At 52.0% G+C, this 25,552-nt stretch overlaps 1 protein-coding gene across 2 annotated transcripts in view; it reads left to right on the top strand.

The window, feature by feature from the left end:
- Nucleotides 1–3,071: 3,071 nt before the first annotated feature.
- SLC6A6 (solute carrier family 6 member 6) overlaps nucleotides 3,072–25,552 on the top strand; it is an 88,453-nt gene continuing 65,972 nt past the window's right edge. The window contains exons 1-2 of one of the 2 annotated variants that reach the window (XM_060631863.3): nucleotides 3,072–3,360; nucleotides 16,730–16,767. The gene's annotated coding sequence lies outside the window, so the exon portion shown is untranslated. The remainder of the gene's footprint in view (nucleotides 3,361–16,729; nucleotides 16,768–25,552) is intronic. The other variant, XM_081794997.1, reaches the window with a different exon arrangement.

Genomic DNA, 25,552 nt, shown 5'->3' with positions numbered 1-25,552 from the left:
CTTGGTGCTCACTGTCTCTCCCTGGAGTTTCCAGCTGCCGTCCCCTGGCAAGGCGCAGGGACGGTGCACAGAGCACACTAGGCTTCTCTTGGTCTGCTCTCTGCAGGGCCGGCTGAGTGGCATAAATGAGGGAATTAGCCCGGTGGGGACTGTGGCACCCTGGGGATCCCACATCCCCATGGGAGCAGCTGGCTGATGCCACTCAGCTCCAAGGGATGGTGGACAGGTAGATAATGGCTTGAGGAGGCTCCATCTTGCCATTTTCTAAATGTGAAATCTTTCCACCAGACATTCAGATTCCTAATAGTGAGATCTTCCAAGTTTTTCTTCATGGCAATTAACTCAAGACATTTTAAAGCCAGAAAAGCCCATCTGGGAGCTAGATTCGGCACAGGGCCCCCCAGTTGGAGACCTTTCGTCACCATGGCTCTGCGAGGTAGGACTCACTATCCTATGTCACAGATGAGGAAACCGGTGCCCAGAGAGTGGGCATGCAGACTCCAGTCACACAGCTGGACAGCAGCAGAGGGGCAAATACAAACTGGGGGTCTCTGGCCTCCACGGGGAGCTCTCTCCACCCCACCCTATACTTCCCCCAGTTCCCCTCCCCACCCCACCCCACCCCCACCCCACCAGCCCTTCTCCACCTCTTATGCCACCTTTCCTTGGGGTTGAGGTTGGAGCACTTCCTGGCTTTTCTTCTCCTTCCCCTCCCCCTTCCCCTTATCTCTCCTTCTCCTTCTCCTCCTTCCCCTTCTTCTTCCCCTTCTTCTTCCCACCTTGGGTTTAAATCTCAGCTGTACGACTTACCAGCTGAACGACTTTGGACAAGCTATTTAATTTCTCTGTGGCTCGGTTTTCCTTTCTGTAAATGGGGGAGATTAATAGCAGGTACTTCAGAGGGTGGTTGTCAGGATTCAATGAGTTGAAATATACAAATGCATTGAACTGTGCCTGGCATGCAACTGCATGCCGTCTGTATAAGGGTTTGCTAAATAGAAGGAGGGCAACAAACATTTATCGGGTATCTGCTGTGTGCCAGGCCCTATGATGGACCTCAGGACGCAACGGGGGCACAAAGGACAAGGTCCCAACCTCACGGAACTTATGCCCTACAGGAGGAAGATACATGATTGGACAAGCATCATCCGTGTGTCCTAAGCTGGCACCATCTGTACTATACTGACCTGCCTGAAGCTCGCATGATCCGAAGGGCTTTCCACTGGACGTGCCCCCCCGCTCCCCCCCCCGCTTCCCCCCCCCCCCCCCCCGCTCCTCCCATGGCCTCCACTGCCTTCGCTCACTCTCCGTGACCCTCAGCTGGCCCATATCACCTTGGCTTAGGGCCCAACCACTCTTGCCAACAAGCTTTTCCACAGCAGCTTCCTCTGCTCCCCCCTCCCTTCCCCTCAACCCCTTGGCTTAGTCAAAGCCTCCTCTCCAAAGTCACTTAACCATATTATGACCTGCCACTTGGTGCTGTGTGCAGTGACACACGCGGGAGGCTGAGGAGTTTGGGGTTGCCATCTGCTCCTTCAGCTCACGGAGGAGCCTCGCTCACATAGGGAAGGAGGGGAGAGATGTGAGGACTCAGTTGTTCTCTTCTCCAGCTTTGCTTTCCTCACCCGTAAGAGGGGTGCAATCACCATGAACTCAAAAGACCGAGCTGAGGAGCCGGGAGGTAGATGCCACCTGGCTTGGCTGGGTGCTTCCTGGAGGAGGGGACGGCTGGGGACAGCAGAGAAGGGCAGGGGAGGGCATGTCTGCTCAGCTGCAGCTGGGGGAGAGGGTAACCCACTAGAAGGTCAAGATGGAGGCAGACAGCAGGGGGCCTCAATGAGAAAACCAGGCAGAGGATAAGCGTCATCTCTCCAATCCTGCTCCTCAGCTTCCCTGGTCTGCCTTCTGGGGGCTGTTCTGGAAGAGGGTGTTATGAAGCTCATCCAGACACAGCCAGGTATGATGTGGGGGATGGCTCTCTGTAGAGCCTGTATTTCCTCTTTTATTCTCAGTTGCAAAGGTGGAAGGATCCACGTGTTCTGCACACAGCCTCCCAGGTGCAGAGACGGAGTGAGTGAGAGGAGAAAGTGGAGAGCATTGAGAGAGGGAAAGGCCTTGCTTGAGGTCACACGGCACTCCTCCTCATGCCCACACAGGGCGGGAGTGTGGAAAATGGTCTCAGAGGAGCCACTCATGCAAATAAGGACAAGAATAATGGCACATTCCCCATTTTCATTTAAAAATAGTCACAGTAGCTGACACTTGCCTGGCACTTTCTAAGTGCCCGTGCCTTTCTGAGCTTTTTACACTGTTAACCTTGAGTCTTCATAGCGGTTAGAGGAGATAGGTTCTATTATATTTATTTCCATTTTACAGATGAGGAAACTGAGGGTTAGAGAGTTTGAGTAACCCCCCAAAGTGACCCAGCAGGGGCAAAGCCAAGAATCAAAGAGCTGCTGACTGCTTCATATCACAGCTTCAGATCACTCATGCCTCTGGGGAGGCAGTGAGGGCGGGGTTACTGTGCCCATTTTTCAGAGGAGTAAACCGAGGTCGGAGAACCTGGATGACCGCCCAAAAGGAAGCAGTGGAGTGGTTTGGGACCTGGCCACTCAATGAGCGGTAGGTCCCTCTTTTGAGCCAGGTGGATGGGCGAGTGGTGGCGGTGGGTAAGGGAGGGGGCGGGTCGGGCCCGGGGCTCTCTAGCTCTTTTTCTGGAAGCAGCAGGAGGCTGAGGACCGGCTGTACCACTTGGCACCAGCTTTTGAAAGGAAAGGGTTTCCTTGAGAAGTGCGCTCTAATAGGGGAAGCGGTGGGCCAAACGTTCGCCGCGCTGCATGAGGGTGTGTGCGCGCGCGCTCGGCGAGCCCGGGCTCTTTGTCCGAGCCCGTGCGCGCGTGCGTGTGTGGTGCGCGCGCGCGCGCGTGTGTGCGTGTGCGTGTGCGTGTGCGTGTGTGTGTGTGTGTGTGTGTGTGCATGTGTGCGTCCGCATATGGGGCGGGGCTGGGCGTCCGGCCCCGCCCCCGGCCCCGCCCCCGGCCCGGCCAAGCTGGTATTTTTCCACCCAGCAGGATGGGTGATGCTGAGAGCTGCCTGCTCAGACAACAGACACGCGAGGTCAGGAAGAAGCCGCTTATAAATTACCGCTTCCTCCGCGCCGCCGCCAGCGCAGAGCTCCGGGCCCTGGCCGCAGCCCTGCTCGCTTGCCAGCACCGAGCCCCTAGGACCGCGAGCCCGGAGACCGAGCCAAGCCGGGAAGGAGCGCGGAGCGCAGAGCCCGCGGGCCAGAGACGGAGCAGGAGGGCAGCCCCCGGCCAGTGGAGCCGAGCGCAGCCGAGCGCAGCCCCGCGGCCACCCCAGGTACCCGAGGGAGAGGGAGCCGGGCGCGCGGAGCCCCCTCCCCATCCCTGCGCTCCAGCCGGCCCGACCTCCCCGCCGAGTGCCCCCGATTCCGGCGCCCCATTCGCCACCGAGGGAGGGACGGAGGGTCGCCTGCTCGGACCCGCTGGCGGGGCTGTTATTGTTTGGCCAGTGAAAAGGGCTTGGGCTTTTCGTGCAGGCGGCAGGTGTGTGTGTGTGTGTGTGTGTGTGTGTGTGTGTGTGTCTCCCTCCGTCTCACTGGGTGTCTGTGCCCCCATGTCCCCGTGTGTGTCTGTGTTTCTGAGGGTGGGTGGTGCTCCATTTCTCCAGCAGTGTGCACTTGTGTGTCTCCGTGTGTGCCTGCTGTTCTGTGTCTTGGGTTGTGCGTCTCTGTGTGTTGTGGTGTGTCTGATACCTGAGTGTGGCTGTGTCAGTGTGTCTTTGGATGTGTGCACTTGTGTGTCCCGGTGTGTGTCTGGTGTGGACCTGTGTGTATGTGACTGTGTCTCCGAGTACCTGGCTGTGCACGTGTGTGTCCCAGAGTGTGGCTGTGTCTCCGGGCCCCTGCTTGCGGGCATTTGTGTGTCCTCTCGGCAGTACCTGAGGGAGTGTCCCCGGTGCCTGGAGGACGGAACAGCCAGAGCTGATTCTCCAGGGCAGGGAGCGAGTGGGGAGAGGTGATAGGGGGGCACGGCTCCAAGGGTGCTGCCCGTGTGTGGCGTGCAGGTGGCGGTGCCAACGTCCAGCCGTCTTGCGTGGCAGGACGGAGGCCCCGAGGGACAGCTGGGGGCCAAATGGGCAGCAGGCAGGGACAGCAGGACACATCCTCCTCTAGCCTTTTCTGCTTCCTTCTGAGGGTTCCTCTTTCGAGCAAGAGACTCTCGTCCCCCTCCCACCAGGGAAGCCAGATAGAGAATCTTGGGGACCTCCTCTGACAGCCTCAAAGCTTCAGCCTAAACTGGAGGGGGGGACCTGTGGGCCACCCTCCCCGGCCTTCAGAGGGAGGTGTGTGCCGGGCAGGGCCACCGGCCTGGCTATTTTGGTCACTGCCTAGCCTCTGCCAGATCCTGGTGTCCCCTAGGACCAGCCCCAAAGGCTTGGGAGGCAGCCCGAGCCCCCATTTCCGGCCTGGAGAAATAAATCAGCTCAGTAACTGCCCAGACACTTGAACGGAGGGTCTTTGGGCTGAGGGTTAGTGGCGCGTGGCTGGCTCCATTTGGACTTCGGTAAATTGGCCCACGCTTTGGCACTGCTGGCGTTCAAATAAATGTCATGGAGAAGTCGTTTTAAATTTTCTTTTTAATTTTTTTCTTGGCTAGAAGGGAGGGGATCTCATCCAGAGTCTCCCAGCCAGAAGGAGTTTATTTTTGTGAGAAAGAGCGGGTGAGTGCTTAGCAACCGCCTGCCTCCCTCTCGACCAGGGAGTCATCCTGAAGAGTGTGGGGTGGGCATGAGCAGGTACGGGGGTGGGAGTGGGGGAAGGAGTTTAATCAGGATGGTGTTGAGGGGGATTAGAGGGATGCCCGAGGGCACCGGCTGAGAACCCAGCACCGAGCGGGCTTGGCAGAATAGCCTGGGCTTGAGCCTGGCTCGGCCCCCGGTTGACCTTGTGCAACCTTTTCTTGGCCTCAGTTTCCACATCTGTAAAATGGGTGGAGTCGACTGGTTATGAGGTAAACTGGGACTGAGAGGCAGGAGCATGTCCCCAGGGAGCTGAGTTCAGTTACCGTGCCTCAGTTACTGTGTCTTAGTCGGTAGGTGACCTTGGGAGATACTCTTGGCCTCTTTGAACCTCAGCTTGGCCGTCTGGGCAGCAAGGACGCCAATGCCGGCTTCGCTGCGTCCTTGAGGGGATTGAGGGAGATGAGAGTGAATAAGCCTGCGGTAAGCTGTAAAGCCGGGCTCGGCTTCGTAGCTGCCGATTAGAGGGTATCACGAGGTCTCAGGTCACTGTGGTATGTGGCAGGGCCAAGGTGCACTCTTGAGCTTTTGTCCTTCAGGGATACCCTTGTGCTGGCCCATGATACAGCTGCAGTCAGCCTCCTCTGCCCCATTCCTCTCCCTCCTCTCCACTTGTCCTGCAGTGATTGGGTCACATCTGCTTTGCAGAGTCGGGAGGCCAGAGTGGGAAGTGCCCATTTTAGAGATCAGCAAACTGAGAGCTGCCTAGAGGACTTTGCCTTGATTGGATAGTGATGAGAGTGGGCTTTGGGTGTCTTCCCTTGGCCAGCCACGACTTTTGGCCCTGTGGAGCTTTAGTCACTGCTGTGCTGAAGTGTTGAACTTGGACCCTGGCTGGGACCTGGGGAAAAGGAGAGTCACAGATGCCTCAGTCCTCAGGGTTGGAGGGTGGGTGCCTGGGGCCCACTGGCACCTCAATTCTGTCCCTAGTTATACACTCTCCCTTTTTTGTGCCACTCTTCCTACACAAGGGTCAGTCCCCAGGAGGCAGTTTGGGTTCTGGTGATGGTGTTTTCTAACTTCCAACTTGTCTGCCTGTCCATCTGTCAAAGGACTTGGGAGCTGTACTCTGAAAGTGTATCCAAAGTTCCTGAAATAATAAGATCCCTGTGAGTCATTGAACACATTCCTGTAGTGGCACCTGGGTGCTCAGTCGGTTGAGCGTCTGACTTCGGCTCTGGTCATGATCTCACGGTTCGGAGGTTCGAGCCCCGCGTCAGGCTCTGTGCTGACAGCTCAGAGCCGGGAGCTGCTTCAGATTCTGTGTCTCCCTCTCTCTCTGCCCCTCCCTTGCTGGCGCGGCTGTCTCTCTGTCCCTCTCTCTCTTAAAAATAAACATTAAAAAAAATTACATTGGACACATTCCTGTATATAGGAAAGAGTTGACAAATACAGGGAGCACCAGAGTGCAGCTTCACCACAGCAGGGTGGGGATCTGGGTGGGAACGGGGCTGACCTCGGAACCCCAGGGTGACCCCCGCAGGTGCAGGCTGGTCACTCTCTTCGGCAGAAGGTCATAAGCAAGAGTCAGATTCTTTGGGGCTATATCTCACTCCTCTGTGTTGGCCACCTTATCTTGGTCCAAGTGTTTGTTTGAATTTATGGGTTCTGGGGAGGAGCTGTGGATGTGGACATGCCCAGGGTGGCCTTCAAGTGTAAAAGAGAGCTCTTTTGTTTGTTTGCTTGTTTGTTTTGAGAGGGGGGTCGGGGGGGGGGGGCAGAGGGAGAGAGAGGCAATCCCAAGTAGCCTCCGTGATGCCAGCCCAGAGCCCGCCAGCACAGAGCCCGATGTGGGGCTCGATCACAAACCATGAGACCATGACCTGAGCCAAAATCAAGAGTCGGACGCTTAACCAACTGAACCACCCAGGCGCCCCAAAGAGAGCTTTTTTAATGTGCCTCATCTAGTTGTTTGAGTAACCTAGCTGAGGTCAGTTCTGGCCAGGCACTGGATCTGGGGTAGAATATTGGCTTTTAAGGTGCTCGTAGCCCAGAGGGAGAGAGGACAGTGACCATGCCATCCGTGGCATGCTGTGAAGACTCAAGAGACCAGGTGTACGTTGATGGCAAGGTCGTAGGCAGAGGGCAGTTCATCTTCTTGGAGGGGGTGGTGTCAGGGCTGGCATTTTCTGTGAGTGGAAGAACAGTATGGGCTGGCATTCTGGGCAGGGGGTATAGCAGGTGCAAAGGCACAGCGGCATGAAATAGCCATCATGATAAGCCTTGCAGGGTCCCTGCTGGAGAGAGCAGGAGCCAGGTGGTAGAGGGGAGTGGGCACTGGGTAAATGGGCTTGAGCTTTATTCTGAGGGCAGCAGCAGGGAGAGAAATAGCATCAGACTGGCTTTGGGGGCAGCAGTGGAGAAGCCAGTTCAACCCGGGAGCCCAGAAGACCCCTGACGGTAGGTGAGGAACTAGGCTGGGGTCCAGGAAACCGAAGATGGCCAGCTGGGCCCCTGCTGGTTAGGGCACAAAGCGTTTTCTGTGCCAGTGACTCTTGCCCTGAGCTCTTTTTGTAAACACAGGGTGAAGGCCTGGACATACAGTTTAATAGGTACACAGGCCATTAACTTACTGGCTTTGACCTCCCTGGAAGCATGAAGCCCAGGAGTCTTTAGGGTGAGCAATGTCTGCCCCCTGGACAGGGCATTGGGGTTTCTCTTCCCACCTCACCTGGTCAGAGGCTTTGTTTGGAAACCTGAGCTGAGGGGCAGGGGTTTTGGGTGGCCAAGAGAGGGGAGAAAGAATGGAAATTGCTGTCCTGTTTCTAAAGCTCTGCGAGTCTGCCAACTCCCTTATAAAAACCAATATACCCAAGAAAAGTCACCTAAAACAATAAAAGGAAAGGGAAGTATAGGGGGGTAGGGGTCAGGCAGTATTGAGTCTAATTAGGTGGAGAATGACCTGAGTTACTTTTCACAAATTCAGATTCCCAGGCCCTGCATGGACACACTGAATTGATCCCCTTGAGGAATCTGTATTTTATTTTTTTATTTATTTATTTTTTTTTTTATTTATTTTTGGGACAGAGAGAGACAGAGCATGAACAGGGGAGGGGCAGAGAGAGAGGGAGACACAGAATCGGAAACAGGCTCCAGGCTCCGAGCCATCAGCCCAGAGCCTGACGCGGGGCTCGAACTCACGGACCGCGAGATCGTGACCAGGCTGAAGTCGGACGCTTAACCGACTGCGCCACCCAGGCGCCCCGGGAATCTGTATTTTAAATATTTCCATGTGATTTAAAAAAAAAAATCTTTTTGAATTAAGATATAATTTACATGCAGTGAAATGCAAAGACTCTGTTACAGTTGGATGCGTTTCGACAAATTTATATTCCTGTGTAACTAACCACCCAGATCAAGGTAATAGACTATTCCCAGCTCCCCTAGAAAGTTAGTCGCCCTGTGCCCTTCCCCTCCCAGAGGCGACTAGTTTCTGATTTTTGTCACCACAAATTAGTCTTGCCAAGCCTCGAACTTTGTATCAATGGACTTGTGTCGTCTATATGCTTTTGTGTCTGGCTTCTTTCTGCTTGATGTTTTTGAGATCCATCCATGCTGTTGAGTGTGTCAGAAGGTGCTTCCTTTTATTGCTGAGTAGTATTCCACTGTATGGATTTATCTGTTGTTATCCATTCACCTGTTGATGGACATTTGGGTGTTTCCAGTTTGGGATGATTACAAATAAAGCTGCTATGAGCATTCCTGTACAAGTCTTCTAGTGGACTTATCTTTTCCATAGCTCTAGGAGTGAGACTGGGTTGTAGGGTGGATATATGTTAACTTTATGAGAAACTGTCAAAGGATTCTTTTAGTTACAGAAGTAATACACCTCAAGCAGTACAAAACCCTATCAACTAAAAGTGATTTAAAATATTTTTTTAACATTTATTCATTAAAAATTTTTTTTAAATGTTTTTATTTATTTTTGAAGGAGAGAAAGAGAGCGTGAGCGGGGGAGGGGCAGAGAGAGAGGGAGACACAGAATCCGAAGCAGGCTCCAGGCTCTGGGCTGTCAGCACAGAGCCCGACGCCGGGCTCGAACTCATGAACCGTGAGATCATGACCTGAGCCAAACGAAGTGGGACGCTTAACCGACTGAGCCACCCAGGCTCCCCTAACATTTATTCATTTTTGAGAGAGAGAGGGAGACAGAGCATGAGCAGGCGGGGGTGGGGTGCAGAAAGAGGGAGACACAGAATCTGAGGCAGTCTCCATGCTCTGAGCTGTCAGCACAGAGCCCGACGCAGTGCTCAAACCTGTGAACCGCGAGATCATGACCTGAGCCGAAGTCGGACGCCTAACCGACTGAGCCACCCAGGCGCACCTACTAAAAGTGATTCTTAAAGATAATTTAAAAAAAAAAAAGTGCACTGTAGTCTTCACTCAGTTTATTTGTTTCTTTCTCTGATAATGGTAAGATTACACATTTTCCTCTGCATACAGCTTTAACTGAATCCCTTGGATATTTACGTGGACATATATATTCCTTTTTATTACTTTCTAGGTCAGTTTTCTCTTCAGTTTTGAGGTCCTCTTTGATCTGGGGCTATTTAGGACGTGTCCAGCAAGCTGGCTCTCATTCTGTGGTGTTGTTATCGAAAATGGCATCGTACTGTTCTTGGTTCTGCCACTCACTCTTCAAACAACGGACCATTGTGGGACCGCCATTTGTCAGAACGTACAGACCTGCCAGGCCACCCTGAATAGCTAGTCTGCATTTGGGAATCACTGACCTAGTCTGGCCTGTCTTAGTCACCGCAAGCGCTGCCAGCTCAGTGAATGAAAAGCTCCCATCCGGTGACTTTGAACTTAAAGAAGCAGGCCGAGGCCATTCAGCAGGCTGAGGTGGGAAGGATTGATACTTACTGAGCACCCAAGATGCCTTGTCTCCCTTCCTGCATTTAAGCCCTGTGCCTGACTTGGGGGTTCTTCCCTCCATCTTCTGGATGAGTTCACCCGGTCTCAGGACAGTAACTTGTGCTGCAGCTCACACAGCTGGGATATAGGAAAGGGAATTAGAATGAGACAGAGCCCCCCCTTACTCCACTGGCGGCACTGCAGAGCTTTACTGAGCACCTACTGCGTATCAGGCTGAGTGCCAAGGCCAGGAGGGCAAGGATAAGTAAATAAAACAGCCCCTGTGCTCAAGTGGCTCAGTCTCACAGGAGGGGAGAAGATCTGTATCAGGAAGAGGTTAATGAACAGTTCCAGAGGCTCATGCCAAGGGCAGGCAAAAGTCCAGGTCCAGGCAGGGAAAAGCATGGAAGGTCTGAGGGGGAGTGGTCCATTGGCAGGGGGAAAAGTGTGGGGACTTTGAGATCTTTGAGTTAAGCCTCCCCGCCCATCCACTTTCTGGATCTGGAGAGTGAGGTCTGAATGAGGCTGATCAGCTATCAAAAGGGCCATTGTTCCCAAACGAGTTCTTCCCCCAGACTCAGGCTCCATTCAGTGATTACGTTAAACAGGTAAATTTAAGGGCAGGGTTTTTACCTTTGTTTCAGACTCTTGATGGCCACATTCATAATTCAGATTCTGATTTTATCACAGCTAATAGGAAAGGGAGTGAGAGGACGAAGCCATACTGATCCAAAAGATTCCTTAGCACTTGGTTGCTCAAGAGACATCTGCAGAATCCGGAATGGGGGTTCCTGGAAAGCAGGACCTCCTGGCTCCCGTGGGCAGCTCTGTGGAATAGAATCAAGGCAATTGCAAGAGGGCTAGAGGGCCGGGGCTGAGCTCTAGATTTGCTCACTTGGGTCCTCCCTAGTCCCTTGGAGCTTTAGCCTCCCCATTAAATGGAGGCTGGGAGGCTGGGGGCACTTCTGAGAGTCCTGGCCCTCCCACGGCTTTTCGGCTCTTTGCACACAATAAAAGTGCTAAGCCAATCACTGCCATGTTCCACCATCCCCTTTCCGGCAGAAAGTCTCTAACCCAGGCCAGGTTGCCTGTTGCCTGGTGGGGGGGGGGGGGGTGGAGGGGTGAAGTGTATTTCAGCAGAGTCATGCTTAGTGGGTGAAGGGCACCGGAAGGTGGTGGTCATGAGGGCTCTGCCCTCTTGCCCCATAGCCAGTTGGCACCTGGAGATGATGGCTGCTGAGTTAGGCCTCAGGGAAGACTCAGGCCATGATTTCAAGGACATTCATGCTCTCACCAGATGGCACTTGGTATCTCTTCTCTGGGTGGATATCCCTATGGCTTGAGACAACAGGCTTCTTGCCAGGCTCTATTCCTCCTAGGCACCGCTCTGTGGGGGCATGCCACTCTCCTTGTCAGAAGCCTTCAGTGGCTCCCTAGTGCTGTATGAAATCAGGTCCACACGCCTTAGCCTGGCATTCGAGGCCCTGCAGAATCTGGCTCCTGGCCAGTGTTTACCCTCAGCGGCTACCACTTTTCCCCTCTCCTCGTGATTTGGCTGTTTTCTGCTCCTAAAATGAGCCTGGGGCTCTCTTGGCTCTGCCATGCCTCAGCCCACAAGGCTCTTCCTCCCTTCTTTTTTTTTCAAAGTAGGCTCCATGCCCAACATAGGGCTTGAACTCAAGACCCTGAGTTCAAGAGTCACATGCTCTACAGACTGAGAGCCAGCCAGGTGCCCCTCTCCCTTCTCTTTTTATTCCCCCTCTTCAAGGGCCAGCCTGAAGCTGCCTGCTTCATGAAGCTTTCCTTCAGCCCCTTAACTGTGCCTGACACATAGTAAGTACTCAAAAAGGATCAGATGAGACAAAGTGTACATAATCTAACCTTGCTCTCGGAGCCTCTGTAGGACAGAGCTCAGATCTTTGCAGTGTTGCCTTTTATCCATTCATCTGACTGACAGCACAGCCGGGGAGGGAGGGATAGATGCACCCGCATCCAGCAGAGGGCCTGGCACACAGTAGGTGCTCAGCACACAACTGAAGGCTGATTTCATCTATTCTGAGATGAGAGCCTATAGTTTAAACAACTGAGTGGGTCCGGGCTTGAAAATTATATTCACCCATTACCATCCATATTTATTGGTTCTGGGCCCTGGGGATGTGGCAGGTGAGCCATTCAGACCAAAGCATGGCCATACCCTCCCTCATGGAGCTGACTATAAAATGGTTTAATGAATGATCGCAGCGGCGTGGGGCACCAGACTTTGGTTGCCAGATCAAGCCCCAGGCCTGAAAAAACAGTACCAGTGGCTGCAAAATGGTCTCCCGGGGCCAGCTCTGGACCACAGGCACGTTTTGTGTTGTCCACACGGAGTTGTATAATCGAGCCAGTAGTTTTCAGCATAGGGTTTATTTATTTTGCGGCTGCATCTGGCCGTTGTCTAGTGTCTCTGAACACACTGCCGTCCCACCTGGCCACCCCCTCAACACGCCCCTGACCCCCTAGCTGCTTCCTTGGGTCTGGCCTGGCCCTGGAGGCATGGAAATGCGCTGCCAGGGGACCCCGGGCAGGTGGAAGCATTCCGCTCTGTTCATCCAACGGGGCTGGCAGCGCAGTGCGCACGCGCGAGAGATCCACGAAGGCCGGCTTCGTGTTTACGGCCCTCCAGCGCAGACCTTCGTGTTTCCACGGGGGCAGCTTGAGGCCGGAGCTGGGGAGATCCAGGCAGCCCCCACGCTGCTCCGCGAAGGGCCCGCGGCACACCCCTACGTCGGGCGGAGTCACGCACCTTCCCAGGCAGCCCGCTGTTGTCAGCCTCTGCCGGGAGTTCCGGGCTGCGGGCTCCAGGCAGACGGCCATTTGCCTCCTTGAATGCAAAAGAGTCAGCCTTCTGCAGAGAGGATCCGAGGGCAGCCCTAATCGGCCACCGGAAGCCCTCGGTCTGAGACCTGGAATGTTTTCAGTGGATCACGTTAGCTTGGCCGAGCCTGTGAGTGAAGTTAGTGGGTGATCGGTACCTATTCTTTAAGGCCCCATCGCAGGATGCAGCGGTCCCCCACCCACCCGAGCCGTGGAGGGGCTTGTCGTTAGTGGGGAGGCCGAGAGGCGCGGGAGAAGTTTTCTTCCCCCTCCATCTCTTCCTTCCCTCTGACCCGTGCCTGTGGTTCCCCCAGGCCTGCGGGTTGTTGCTACATCTTGGCCCTGTCCTGGGATATGGCAACAGCCATAATAATGGTAAACGCACAGCAGTGCTTCTCAGACTTGAAAGCTGTAGAGGTCACCTGAGAGCTTAAGATGCCCCTTCCCATGCAGGAGGACTAAGTTGAGGGCCTGAGTTGTGCATTTCTAACCAACTTCCGGCGGTGATCTTGCTGCTGGTCTGCAGACCACGCTTTGAATAAAGGAGGTAAATCATAGCTCTTGGGTGCCCGCCCTACTTCCTCAACCAGCCCCTGTGCCTTGTGAGCATCATCTCCCTAACCATCACAAGAGATACGATGATTTCCATTTTGCTTGTGAAAAGTCAAAGCCCCAGAAACCGCAGGTAACTTGCCCCCAAGGTCACACAGCTGGGAGGCCGCTGAGCCAGGCCAGGCCCTCTGGGCCAGAGCCACCTTGGAAAGGATGCTGGTGGGGAAGCCGTTTTCTACTGAATGGTGTCCACGGTCCAAAAGCCACAGGAGGCTTTTCAAGGCAGCCAAGTCGGATGTAAATCAGGGAGAGCCCAGGGCCAGCCAAGCAGCGCTGACAGCAGGGCGGCCTGAGGCAGTGTGTCAGGATCAGGTCTGAAGTGGGTCTTGCTGCCTGGCGTGACGAGCTGCCCGGGGATGCTCCCAGCTCCTGGAAGACCAGTGTGGGGCCTGCCGGAACCCAAGAAGGCTCCTTGTCAGTCTTACAGCCTCGTTATTTAGATGCATCCCAGGGTGGAGGGCTGGGCGGAAGCGTAGGCACTGGAAGGGCTGTTAGCTGGGACCTGGTGCGTCATTGTTTAAATACTGGTTCATCCTTGCAACTGGGGATCTGATGGAGGGCTGAGGTTGCTGAGATCTTCTTCGTGGCTGGGGCTTTATTTTTGCACCCGGCACCTGCCCCAGGCGATTGGGAAGAGAACAGATTTGGAGTTTGGGTCCTCACAATGTGGTCACAGGATGCACAGTCACGTCATCACCTGGGAATTTGTTAGAAGGTAGAATCTTGAGCCTCACCCCAGACCTGCTGACTCAGACCCTGGGGGTGGGGCCCAGCACTCTGGTTTAACAAAGCCCTCAAGGCTTAACTCTGAGAACGGCTGATTTCTCCATCTCAGGCCAAATGCCCAGGAGTCAGGGAGGGTCAGTCCTACCCTTTGCTGCACATTCTTGGAAGCCAGAGTACCAGGGTTGCAGGGGGACTTCAGATTCATTTCATCTGTGCCCCACTTTTCTGATGACCTGAATGTCAGATAAAGGGGCATGCACAAAGTTATACAGCACATCTGAGACAGGGCGTACGCCGGGATTCTTAGAGTTACAAGTTGCAGAAATCACTTGAAACTAACTTGAAGAAGAAGGAAGAGGAGGAGGAGGAGGAGGAGGAGGAGGAGGAGGAGGAGGAGGAGAAGAAGAAGAAGAAGAAGAAAAGAAGAGGAAGAAGAAAGAAAGAATGTAAAGAAGAAGAAGAAAGAATGTAAAGAAGAAGAAGAAGAAGAAAAGAAGAGGAAGAAGAATGTAAAGAAGAAAGACTGTAGAGGAGGAGGAGAAGGAGAAGAAGAAGAAGAAGAAGAAGAAGAAGAAGAAGAAGAAGAAAAGAAGAAAGAATGTAAAGAAGAGAAAAGAAGAAGAAGAAGAAGAAGAAGAAGAAGAAGAAGAAGAAGAAAGAATATAAAAGAGAAAGAACATTTACTGACTCTTAATTGAAAAGCCCCCGGGTCATACTTCAGGCATGGCGGGATCCAGGTCTTTGGACCTCCGTTTCTCTCTCCATTCCTAGGCTTCTGTGTTGGCTTCATTCTCCTTGGGCTACCCTCAACTGCATAGGATACCTCCTGTCCCAGCATAGCCATCTCAGCCTAGAAAGAGCCTTTTTCCACCCCCTCTTTTTTTAAGAGAGTGTGGGAGGAGGGAAAAGGGGCAGAGGAAGAGAGAGAATCTTAAGCAGGCTCCATACTCAGCATGGAGTCTGATGCCGGGCTTGATCCCTCAACCCTGGGATCATGACCTGAGCTGAAATCAAGAGTCAGACACTCAACTGAATGAGCCACCCAGGGGCCCCGAAAGAGCCTTCTTTTTTCACGATATTTTTAGCACAAGCCCCTGTCATCACTCTCATTGTCCACGCTTGGTCAAGCCCTTATCCTTGAGCCAGTTGTCACGGCCTCTCTGGTTGGCTAGGCCTGGCTCACATGCCCACCCAGAGCCCTATGGGCTGAAAGTGGGTGTGCATGGGTCTCCAGGTGGAAGAGATGTGAGGCTGTCCCCAGAAGAAGGGTCATGGGTGCCAGGAGGCTGTCCCCACAGGAACTTAGTGCCACTCTTTTCCTCCTCCTCCTGAGCTGGGCTGCCCTCACGCAACTGCAATGTTCTCACACCAGATAGAATTATACTCCTTCTTCTGGTTCCCTTAACATTATGCTTATAACTGTGCGTTAAACATGCTGCTTCATCTTTCCCCCTTTCCCTCTTCCCTTGCTGTCAGGATGGCAGGTTACTCGCGCCACAGCACCTACACCTGTGGTAGGCATCACTAACCTACCCCAGCCTTCGCGATGCCATGGGAAGCCTCCGAGGCATTGTGTCACATGTTGGCCCTTTCCATGGGGTTCTGGGCTCCATGACAGCGGGGACCTCAGCTGTCTTGCTCATTGCTGTGTTCCCAGTGCCTAAAGCAGTGCCTGGCCCATAGTAGGTGCTCCATGATCTTTAAAAATGTATTTTATTTTTAAGTAATCTCTATACACGACATGGGGCTCGAACTTACAACCCAGAGATCAAGAGTTGCATGCTCTACCAACTGAGGCAGCCAGGGACCCCTTAATAAATTATTGACTGAATATTCTTACCCCACAGGGCCTTGAACACAGTGGGCACCCACGTGAGCCCATGGGGGCCCTGACGTAGTAATGAAGTTGTGTAATTTGGGGGACCGGGAACTCCATAGACTGCTGGGGCCATGTTTCTGTCAGGAAGGGGCTCCAAGGGCAGGGCCTGAGGCATGGTGAGGAAAGACTTGCCCACCCTGCGGCCTCTTCTGCCCTCCCACCATCTCTCCTTTCCTTCTTTACCCTTCATTTACATGTTCACTGAAATGTGAGATCTTAGTTGATAAGGAGCCATTTCCTGGTTTTCTGCATTTTTATATTCTAGGAAACCAGGGAGCTTTCCAGCACTGCTCTGCTGGTAGAGTGAGAGGGAGAGGTGATCCTCCCCCATTTGCATTTTTCCCTAAGCTGAGTTCCAAAGAACAGGAGGTGTTCTATTAAAAAAAAAAAAAAAAAAAAAAAAAGCCTTCTGGGGTCAATCACATTTGGGGACTGTTTGGCTCAGCAAAGTTCAGATTTCCTTGGCACCATGATTCTCGGAGGCTCTAGCCAGTCGATGAGTTACCGTATTCTCCCAAGAATCTGGGGCCCCCAGGGCCTCCTCAGCCCCTCTGTCTTGCCTTATCATGTCTCTGTGCTCACAGGGAACAGCCATTCACAGAGCTGGGCCCATGGCTAGGCACGGGGCTCCCAGGGATGTAGGCTGCTGGGTAGGGACAGGGCCCCGGTGGCTCTTGCTGCTGACAGTTTGAAGGGCCCTGCATCCAGGAGACGTGTGTGTGTGTGTGTGTGTGTGTGTGTGTGTGTGTGTGAGAGAGAGAGAGAGAGAGAGAGAGAGAGAGAGAGAGAGAGCGCATGTGCGTGTATGCATGAGTGTCTGAGCCCCTGATTTTCCCAGCCCTGGCCCCACTGGGTGTTGATCTGGCCCCTCCCAGCATGTATGAGTTGGTCACACATGGAAGAAGGCTCTGGGTCTCGTGTAAGCCACAACCTGACCAGATCTTCTCTTCTTTCCTTCTTTGCTTCCTCTCGTAATAGGTCCAGAACAACAGCCCTTTCCGAGGAGCCTCCAAAACGTAAGTGGCCTTTGACCTTCTCATGGCATTGGTGTCTCACCGACATGGGGCACTCAGGATCTCAGTGTGTTCTCCGGGCTCCAGGAGAAGGAAACAGAACCCCTAGGGCTCCAGGACCTCGTCCACGCGTCACCTCCGGGCTGTGGGTTTATGGCCCAGGTTGGCCGCCTGTATGCCTACTGTGCCAGGGAGGTAGCCCTACAAATGCTGAGCACTGATTTTGGAGTCTGGCCTGGACCCCATTCCTGGCTCTGCCAGCGAGTGGTAATGGGGAATTGTGAGGATTGGGGTTGCGCACATGTAAAAGGGTGAGATGCTTGGCTCCCAGCACAGCTAGGATGCTCCAGGACTTGGGGCTGGTGTCCTGACTGTCTCTTCATTAAACTTTTTATTTTTATAAAATTGGAAACCCTCAGAAAAGTTGCAAGGATAATACGGTGACCTCCTGTATACCTTTCACTTAGATTTTCCCATTGTTAACATTTGCTATGTTTGCTTCATCTCTATATATATGCTATAAAAATAGTCACGTTAATATTCTTTTTTTTTTTTTTTTTTTTTGCTGACTCATTAGGAAATAAATTGCAGGCATGATGCCCCTTTACCCCTAATACTTCATATGTATTTCGTAAGAGCAAGGCCACTCATTCTCTTATATAAGCACATGCAATTATCAACCCCAGGACATTTAACATTGACACAATTCTGTTATCTAATCTACAGACCTTAATGACATTTTGCTGACTGTCTCATATTTACAGAAGCTGCCCCCCCCGCCCCCCCCAGTTCAGGATCACAGTGTTTTTAAAAGGGGTTTAATGGGGCAGGAACCTGACTTTCCTGCAGATGACTTCTTTACCTTGGTTTAAAACATCCTTACTATTGGGGCTTTCAAAGCTTTTTCATTATGACATTCAGTAAGGAATAGATTTATAGCAGGATGCCACTGAGCTCCCATGTATACACACAGATGAAAGTGAAACCAGCCTCATGGATAAGTCACATCCTCACCCTCTTTAGGGCTCTGTTGTATTCCGTTCTCTTTTATAAAAATGATAGTCCTGACCCTTTAAGTTGATTTCATGGCCCATTGGTAGACTCTGCTCTGGAATTTGAACACCCTGGCTTCTTGGGCAGAAATTTCTCTTGGGGGTGGAAGGGGGGGAGGGGAGGAAGGTAGTGCCCTGGCCAAGCTCCCACTGGTCCCGAGTTGGAGTTTGGCAGATTTGGGGTCCCCTAGGAAGCCAGGACTAGGAGAAAGATCCTGGGGACCCTGGCCCACCGCTGCCCATGGTAGACCTTATTCCATCCCTGTAATCCACTCCCCACCCCCCTCTAGGCTACCTCACCTTCTGGAGACTTGTTCTTTATGCTGTGACATCAGACATGGAAAATCAGGCAGGTGTATCTCTGGGGGCTCAGGACAGCTCCCTGGCCAGCTGCTGAGTGGGAATGGAAACGTTCCCATCCATGTCAGCCTCCAGAGTCATTGCCATATTTGTCACAAACGTCAATAAGAATTATCGTGAACATTTATTGAACTCTTTAACAGCATGCTCGATATGGCATCGAGAGGTTTAATGCATAGGAGCTCATTTTATCCTACAATAGTCTTAGGATGTGGATGTTGTTGTTCTTTTTGTAAAAATGACATACATTTACTGAACATTTACTGTGTATCAGGTACTGCTAGGCACTTTATAGACTCCTGCAGTCTTCAAAGTAACCCTCATGAGTTAGATAATTAGCTCCATTGTACAGATGCAGAAACTGAGGTGCAGAGAGGTGAATTGACTCCCCCCCACCAAGGTCACACAGCTAGGAAGGATTTGAACCCCAGGTTTTTGACCCTGGTATCCACACCATCCAGCGCTGGTCTCCCCTCCCCACCGGGCTTGAAGCGACTCCCAGTCTGGTCCCTTCCCAAGGCCTTGCACTAGTTAATGAGTAGCCCCGGGGCAGCTTGGAAGCCAGATGCCTGTGGCTACAAAGCTGGAGTTTGAGTTCTGCTTCCAGATAAAGAGTCTTGTGCAAGGGGCCCAGCCCCCATCTGGTCTGGTGGCTTTATAGGCAACAAAGGGTCACTGTTCCTCTCCTCCAAGGTTTGCTGATCCGTCCACACTTGGTGGGAACCCATTTCACAGGAGAGCCAGTGGAGGCTGAGAAGCGGGTTTGCTCTCAGGTCTGTGTGACGCCTCCTCCACGCTGCCAAGTTTTCTCTTTATGGAAGGGCTCGTTGGCCATCTGACATGGCAGGCAGCAGGATCTGGAGGGAGGGTGTTGTCAGGGAACAGAAACTGTCATCTCTGAAGCTGGAGCCCCACCGGGCACAAAGGTGTGTGGCTCTCCTCCCTGAGGCCTCCAGGTTCCCATCTGAGGACGGGTGATAATCACTACCCACTAGCCCCTCACAGGGTGTGCACGGCTGGGAGATGATTGAGGTATGGAGGGTTTTCAGTTGTTCAGCAGACTCTGAGTTATTAAAGAGCCGGCCAAAAAAAATCATTCCTGACAGGCACCACCCATCTGGTGGAAAGTCCGTGGAGCTGGAGAGTCAGATAGTCCTGGATCCAAATCCTGTCTCGGTCCTTTGCCAGCTGTGTGACCTCGGGAGGGGAGTCCCTGAACTCCTCAGAGCCTCAGCTTCCCCACCTGTAAAATGGAGCAATAAATGCCCCAAGAGGATTGGAAAGACAGGCAGCCTTTCCTGTGATGACCCCTTTGTCGTCACAGTGGAGGTTTGAAGTCAACAGGCCTAACAGTCAGTCCCAAGCACCCTGGTACATTTTCTAATTTCAGCTCCCTGGACAGATCCCCAGGAGCCACCCGCCCTTAACCTGCCTCAGCTGAAAATCCGATCCACCCTTGGGGGTGTCTGTGGTAATCTTAGCCGGAGGGGAAAGCCTCTCTGGGCTTGCCATAAGAATTCCCAGAGGGCTTTCTCCCTCACCCCGTCCCCTCCCCCCCCACCCCTCCAGGTTGTAAACTCCGGCAGACCTGTGACCCCTCATCACCCCCTCCCTGGAGGGGCCCAGGCAGTGAGAAAATGGTATTCACTGTTTGTCCTGATTATAAAAGTGACACATTTTTAAAAAGTTGAGATATATGTGACATAAAACATTCTGTAAGGTTTTTTTGGAATGTTTATTTGTTTTTAGAGAGAGAGAGACACAGAGCATGAGCTAGGGAGGGGCAGAGGAAGGGAGGGAGACACAGAATCCTAAACAGGCTCCAGGCTCTGAGCTGTCAGCACAGAGCCAGACATGGGGCTTGAATGCAAAAACCATGAGATCATGACCTGAGCCAAAATCGGACTTAACCAACTGAGCCACCCAGGTGCCCCACAACATTCTATAAGTTTTAAGGTGTTAAAACATTTTGATTTGATACATTTATAGTGCAACATGTTTGTCACTTTACATTAGCCATTCTATTGGGCCACATCATTATCATTTCTTCTAGGAGAGAGAGAGAAGGCACATGAGCAGGGCTGAGGGGCAGAGGGAGAGAGAGAATCTTGTTTATTTTATTTTTTAATTTAATTTAATTTAATTTAATTTAATTTAATTTTATCTTTTACTTTAAGAGAGAGCACATACAGGAGTGGGGGAGAGGAGCAGAGAGAGAATCTTTTTTTTTTTTTTTTTGAGAGAGCAAGCATGAGTGGGGGAAGGGCAGAGAGAGGGGGACAGAGGATCTGAAGCAGCCTCTGCACTGACAGTGGTGAGCCCGATGTGGGGCTTGAATTCAGAAACCATGAGTTCATGACTTTAGCGGGAGTTGGATGTTTAACCGACTGAGCCACCCTGGTGACCCAAGTTTTTGTTTTTATTTTAATTTTTTAAATTTTTTTGAGAGACAGAGAAAGACAGACTGTGAGCAGGGGAGGGGCAGAGAGAGAGGGAGACACAGAATCTGAAGCAGGCTCCAGGCTCCGAGCTGTCAGCACAGAGCCCGACGCGGGGCTTGAACCCTTGAACCATGAGATCATGACCTGAGCCGAAGCAGGACGCTCAACACTCTGAGCCACCCACCTGCCCCACCCCCCTTTTTTTTCTATTTTAGAGAGAGAGCACACACGCGCGCATGCTCGAGCTTGTGAGCAGGGGTGAGGGGCAGAAGGGGAGAGAGACAACCTTACGCAAGCTTCACACCCAGCAGGGAGCGTGACTCTGGGGCTCAATCTCAAGTCCTTGAGCTGAAATCAGGAGTCAGACCCACTGAGCCCACTGAGCCACCCAGGTGCCTCAGTAACGTATTTTTAATACAGAAAATTCGGAGAGCACAGAGGAGTCAAAAGAAGAAAATGTAATTTATCTCTGTTCTCGCCGTCCAAACATAACCATCTAACAGTGCATTTATAAACGTGTGGGTAAATATACATTATTTAAATGTTTCCTTTTCAAGTTGAATTCACAGTGTAGCAATGTTTGGGAGCCAACTTCCCGCCCCCGCCCCTTAACATATTTCTAAGCGTTTTTCTGGTTCTTTGGTCTTCTAAGTCAGGGTCAGCAGGGTTTTTTTTCAAAGGGTTAGATCGGATGTATTTTGGGCTTCGGGGCCATGTGGTTTTGCCTCCACTGATCTCAGTGGAGTTTGTCCCGCCTCTGCGGTTGTAGCCAGAATGCAGTCTTAGACGATATGCAAATGAGCAGGTGTAGTTCTATGCTAATAAAACTTTATTTACAAAAAATAACCTGCTAGATTTGGCCCAGGAGCTGAGGTTTGCTGACCCCCCCCCCCTTTCTTAATTTGTTCTGATTTGTTTGAGGAAACCATCATTTATTTAATTAATCCCCTAGTGATGAGAGATTGGTCGTTTGTAGTTTCTCTTTCATGTAAACCACTCTGCTGTGAACATCTTTTTTTTTTCTTTCTATTTTTAATTGTGGTAAAATATACATAACATAAAATTAACCATCTTAACCATTTTTACGTCTACAGTATAGTAGTGTTCGGTATATTCACATTGTTGGGCAACCAATCTCTAGAACTGTTTTCATCTTGCCAAACCGAAGGCAGTGAACATCTCTGAGTGGGCATCTTTACACATTGGTCTGTTTCAGAAAATTGGAATTGCTATCCTAAGCTGGGGGTGCGTTTTTGCAGTGCTGGGCACGTGTTGCCGCATCATTGATGCTGAGAGATTGCCCCAATTTAAGCCTTTGCCTATCAGCGGTGACAGCATAGAGGCATCAGGAGGGAGCGGTTCCCCCTCCCTGGGGAGCTGCTGCCTTCAGGCCTTTAGGGAGCAGTGGATTTAAAACAACTCATCCCAGAGAAACAGCTTCAGCCTGTGAGCCTTCCTCTGTTGGGGAAGAAAAGAAAAATTCAATAAACAAGGTATGCTATGAATACTGGACCAGACTCAGAGGTTGATAAATATACCCTTTAGAGAGAGGGGAGGTATGGGGCTCCTGGGTGGCTCAGTCGGCTAAGTGTCCGACTTCAGCTCAGGTCACGATCTCGCAGTTCGCAGGTTCGAGCCCCGCGTCGGGCTCTGTACTGACAGCTCAGAGCCTGGAGCCTGTTTCAGATTCTGTGTCTCCCTCTCTCTCTGACGCACCCCGTTCATGCTCTAGCTCTCTGTGTCTCAAAAATAAATAAACGTTAAAAAAAAATTTTTTTTTTTTTTTAAAAAGAGAGGGGAGGTGTGGTTAAGACCTCAGTTCAGGTGTCCAGTGACTCTGGGTGTAAATGCAATTTGGCCTCGACCTTGCTGTGTGACCCAGGGCATGTCACTTAACCTCTCTGGGGCCTAGAGTTCTCTCAAAATAGACCTGATGTAGAATGATGTAGAGGCTCTCCTTTCTGGTTGGAAGATCACGGAAGAGATACTATGAAAGTTCTTAGCACAGTGACTGCACGTAGGCATATACAGGCAATAATAGTATGTGCAGCCCTTTGCTGTTCTCAGAAAGGTTTTCCATCTGTAATACTTGCATTATTTTATAGCGTAGTTATTACTGTCCCCGTGTAACAGGTGAGAAATTTGAGGCTCAAGAAGGCAACGGCCACCTCGAGGTCAGCCATGTGTCAGGACAGGGAGCCACGTCTTTGGCTTGTAGTCGGTCCCACACAGCAGCTGCTGGGAGCTGGGGCCTCTGGACGACCAGGGTGAGCAGGAGCCTCCTCTTTGGGCCTCACCTATGCTGGGAAAGCTTGGGCCTCAGGTGGAGGGAGAGAGGATTCCTTGGTTTATGTCCCTGTCTTGGCTTTTAGCACCAACTGGGGTCAGATGAGGGTTTTTTCAAGGAGAGATGTTATGATTCTAACCTGTGGGGATTTTTCCCCCCACACCACCGAGCGATTCTCCAGCACTTGCTGGAGGTCCTGCCTTTAAACTGGCTTCTGACACTATCTCCCTGGAGACAGCGTCAGATTCTGCAGGTTAATGATTCAGTCCTCCCAGGCCGCCCCCCGCCCCCACTCCCACCTATACCTGTGCTTTCGACCAACTGGCTGTAAATCGGAGGTTCCTACAACCTCCTCCTTGGGTTTGATTAATTTGCTCGCAGAACCCAGAGAAACATTTTATCGACCAGATTAGCGGTCTGTTTATTAAAGGACATAACTCAGCAACAGCCAATCGGGCACATGGAAGAGACGCGTGGGGCAGTGTCTGGGGAAGAGGCTCCGAGTTTCCATGCTCTCTCCAGTGCCTCTCTCCCCAACTCTCCATGTGTTCACCAGTCTGGAAGCTCTCCGAACCCCGTCCTTTTAAATTTTTATGGAGGCTTCATTACTTAAGCGCGATGGATTAAATCATTGGCCGTTTGGTGACTGAACTCTATCTCCAGCCCCTGTCCTTTCCATGGAGGTCAGGGGGTGGGGACTGAAACTTCCAACCCCCACATCCCTCCTTGGGTTCTCCTAGCAACCAGCCCCCATCCTTAGGTACTTTCTAGAATCACTCGTTAACATAACAAAAAGACACCTTTATCACTTTCCTCACTTGGGAAATTACAAGGATTTTAGGAGCTCTGCCAGCTTTCGGGGGGCAAGACCAAATATATATATTTATTAAAAATCTCAGTATCACAGTTTTTTGTTTGTTTTTTCCAGAAACTGGCAGGGCATTTCAGAGAGCAGAGCTGCCCGCCGACGTGAAACCTGAGTGGGGTTTCTGGGAGGTATTCCCATTTGTTAGTCTGTTCTCAGCCTGCAGATAAGAAGTCCAGAAGCCCAGGCTCCCAAAAGCAGGAGCCTCCTGGATTCCTAAGGCTGCAGACAGCTCCGGGTTGGGAGGGGCTGGCTCCCTGAGGCACCCCCGAAGGAGGGTGCCCTGAGTCAGTATTCAGACCCAGCCTCCCAAAGGGTTCCCCGTGGCACCACCTTTATCTACCCATGTCCCCGCCAACTTGCTGGGGGACCTTGGACGAGTCACTTGCCTTCTCTGGGCCCTCTTTTTCCTCATGCGTAGAACAAGGGTCCGGAATCATTTTCCCGGGGAGCTTCTGGGATAGCAGTGCCCAGCTTTGGACATGAATCTCAGCTCTGCCATTTAGGAGCCAGTGCCTACTGTGGTGGTCTCCTTCCCTAGGCTGGGTGTTCTCTATAAAGCAGACATCAGTGTGCATGCCCCGTAGGGTCTACCGCGTGCTTAACGGCTGGCCCCTCCCCCCAGCCTGGCAGCTTGGTGGCACACCTTCTGTAGTGGCTTTTTGCATAATAGGTTTTTCACGCCTATGCCTATGCCTGCATCCCTAGGAGTAGCCAGAGGCAGAGTTTGTTGGTTTTTTTTTAATACTTATTTTTTTGAGAGGTGGGGCAGACGCTTGAGTCGGGGAGGGGCGGAGAGGGGGGACACAGAGGATCTGAAGCAGGCTCTGCACTGACAGCAGAGAGCCCGATGCTCAACTCAGGAACCATGAGATCATGACCTGAGCTGAAGTCTGACTCTTAACCCACCGAGCCCCCTCAGGGCCCCCCTGCCGGAGGCAGTTTTGAATGGCTCCTCTGCTCCTCATCCCAGCCCAGCTTAGCTCCCACATGACGTTGCACATGTGTTCTCTGACCCCCAGATTTCTCCACATTCCTTTCATCACCCCTGAGCTCTTGCTCTGTGGGCCCCATCTGCTCTGCTGTGTTGTGACCAGGCCATGCCTCCCTCCCTACCTCTTGCCACAGTGAGGGGGTCATCGTTCTGATTTATGTTTTCAGTTCGAGTTCTGCTGTGGCCTTCTGTTTGATTCCTTCCTAGTCTTTTCTTGGTTTCCTGCCTGTCCCGACCGTGTCCCCAACATGAGAGCTTTCCTTGTTTTTTTGTTTTTTTAATTTTAATTTTATTTTTTTTTTTATTTTAGAGAGAGGGCGTGCAATTGGAGGGGAGGGGTAGAGGGAGGGAGGGAGAGAGAATCTTTTTTTTTAAATTTTTTTTTAACGTTTATTTATTTTTGAGACAGAGAGAGGACAGAGCATGAACGGGGTAGGGTTAGAGAGAGGGATACACAGAACCCGAAGCAGGCTCCAGGCTCTGAGCTGTCAGCACAGAGCCCGACGGGGGGCTCGAACTTGTGAACTGTGAGATCATGACCTGAGCCAAAGTCGGCTGCTCAACCGACTGAGCCACCCAGGTGCCCCTTTTTTTAAGTTATTTATTTTGAGAGAGAGTAGGGGAGGGGGAGAGAGAGAATCCCAAGCAGGCTCCATGCTAATAGTGCAGAGCCTGACATGGGGCTCAAACCTACCAACCTCGAGATCATGACCTGAGCTAAAATCAAGTCAGATGCTCAATGGACTGATCCATCCAGGCACCCCATGAGAGCTTTCTCTTGTCTGTTAG

This window comes from Panthera onca, chromosome A2 (assembly GCF_046562875.1).
Source record: "Panthera onca isolate mPanOnc1 chromosome A2, mPanOnc1 haplotype 2, whole genome shotgun sequence".
Lineage (NCBI taxonomy): Eukaryota > Metazoa > Chordata > Mammalia > Carnivora > Felidae > Panthera > Panthera onca.
This window is presented reverse-complemented; position numbering and strand designations above follow the sequence as displayed.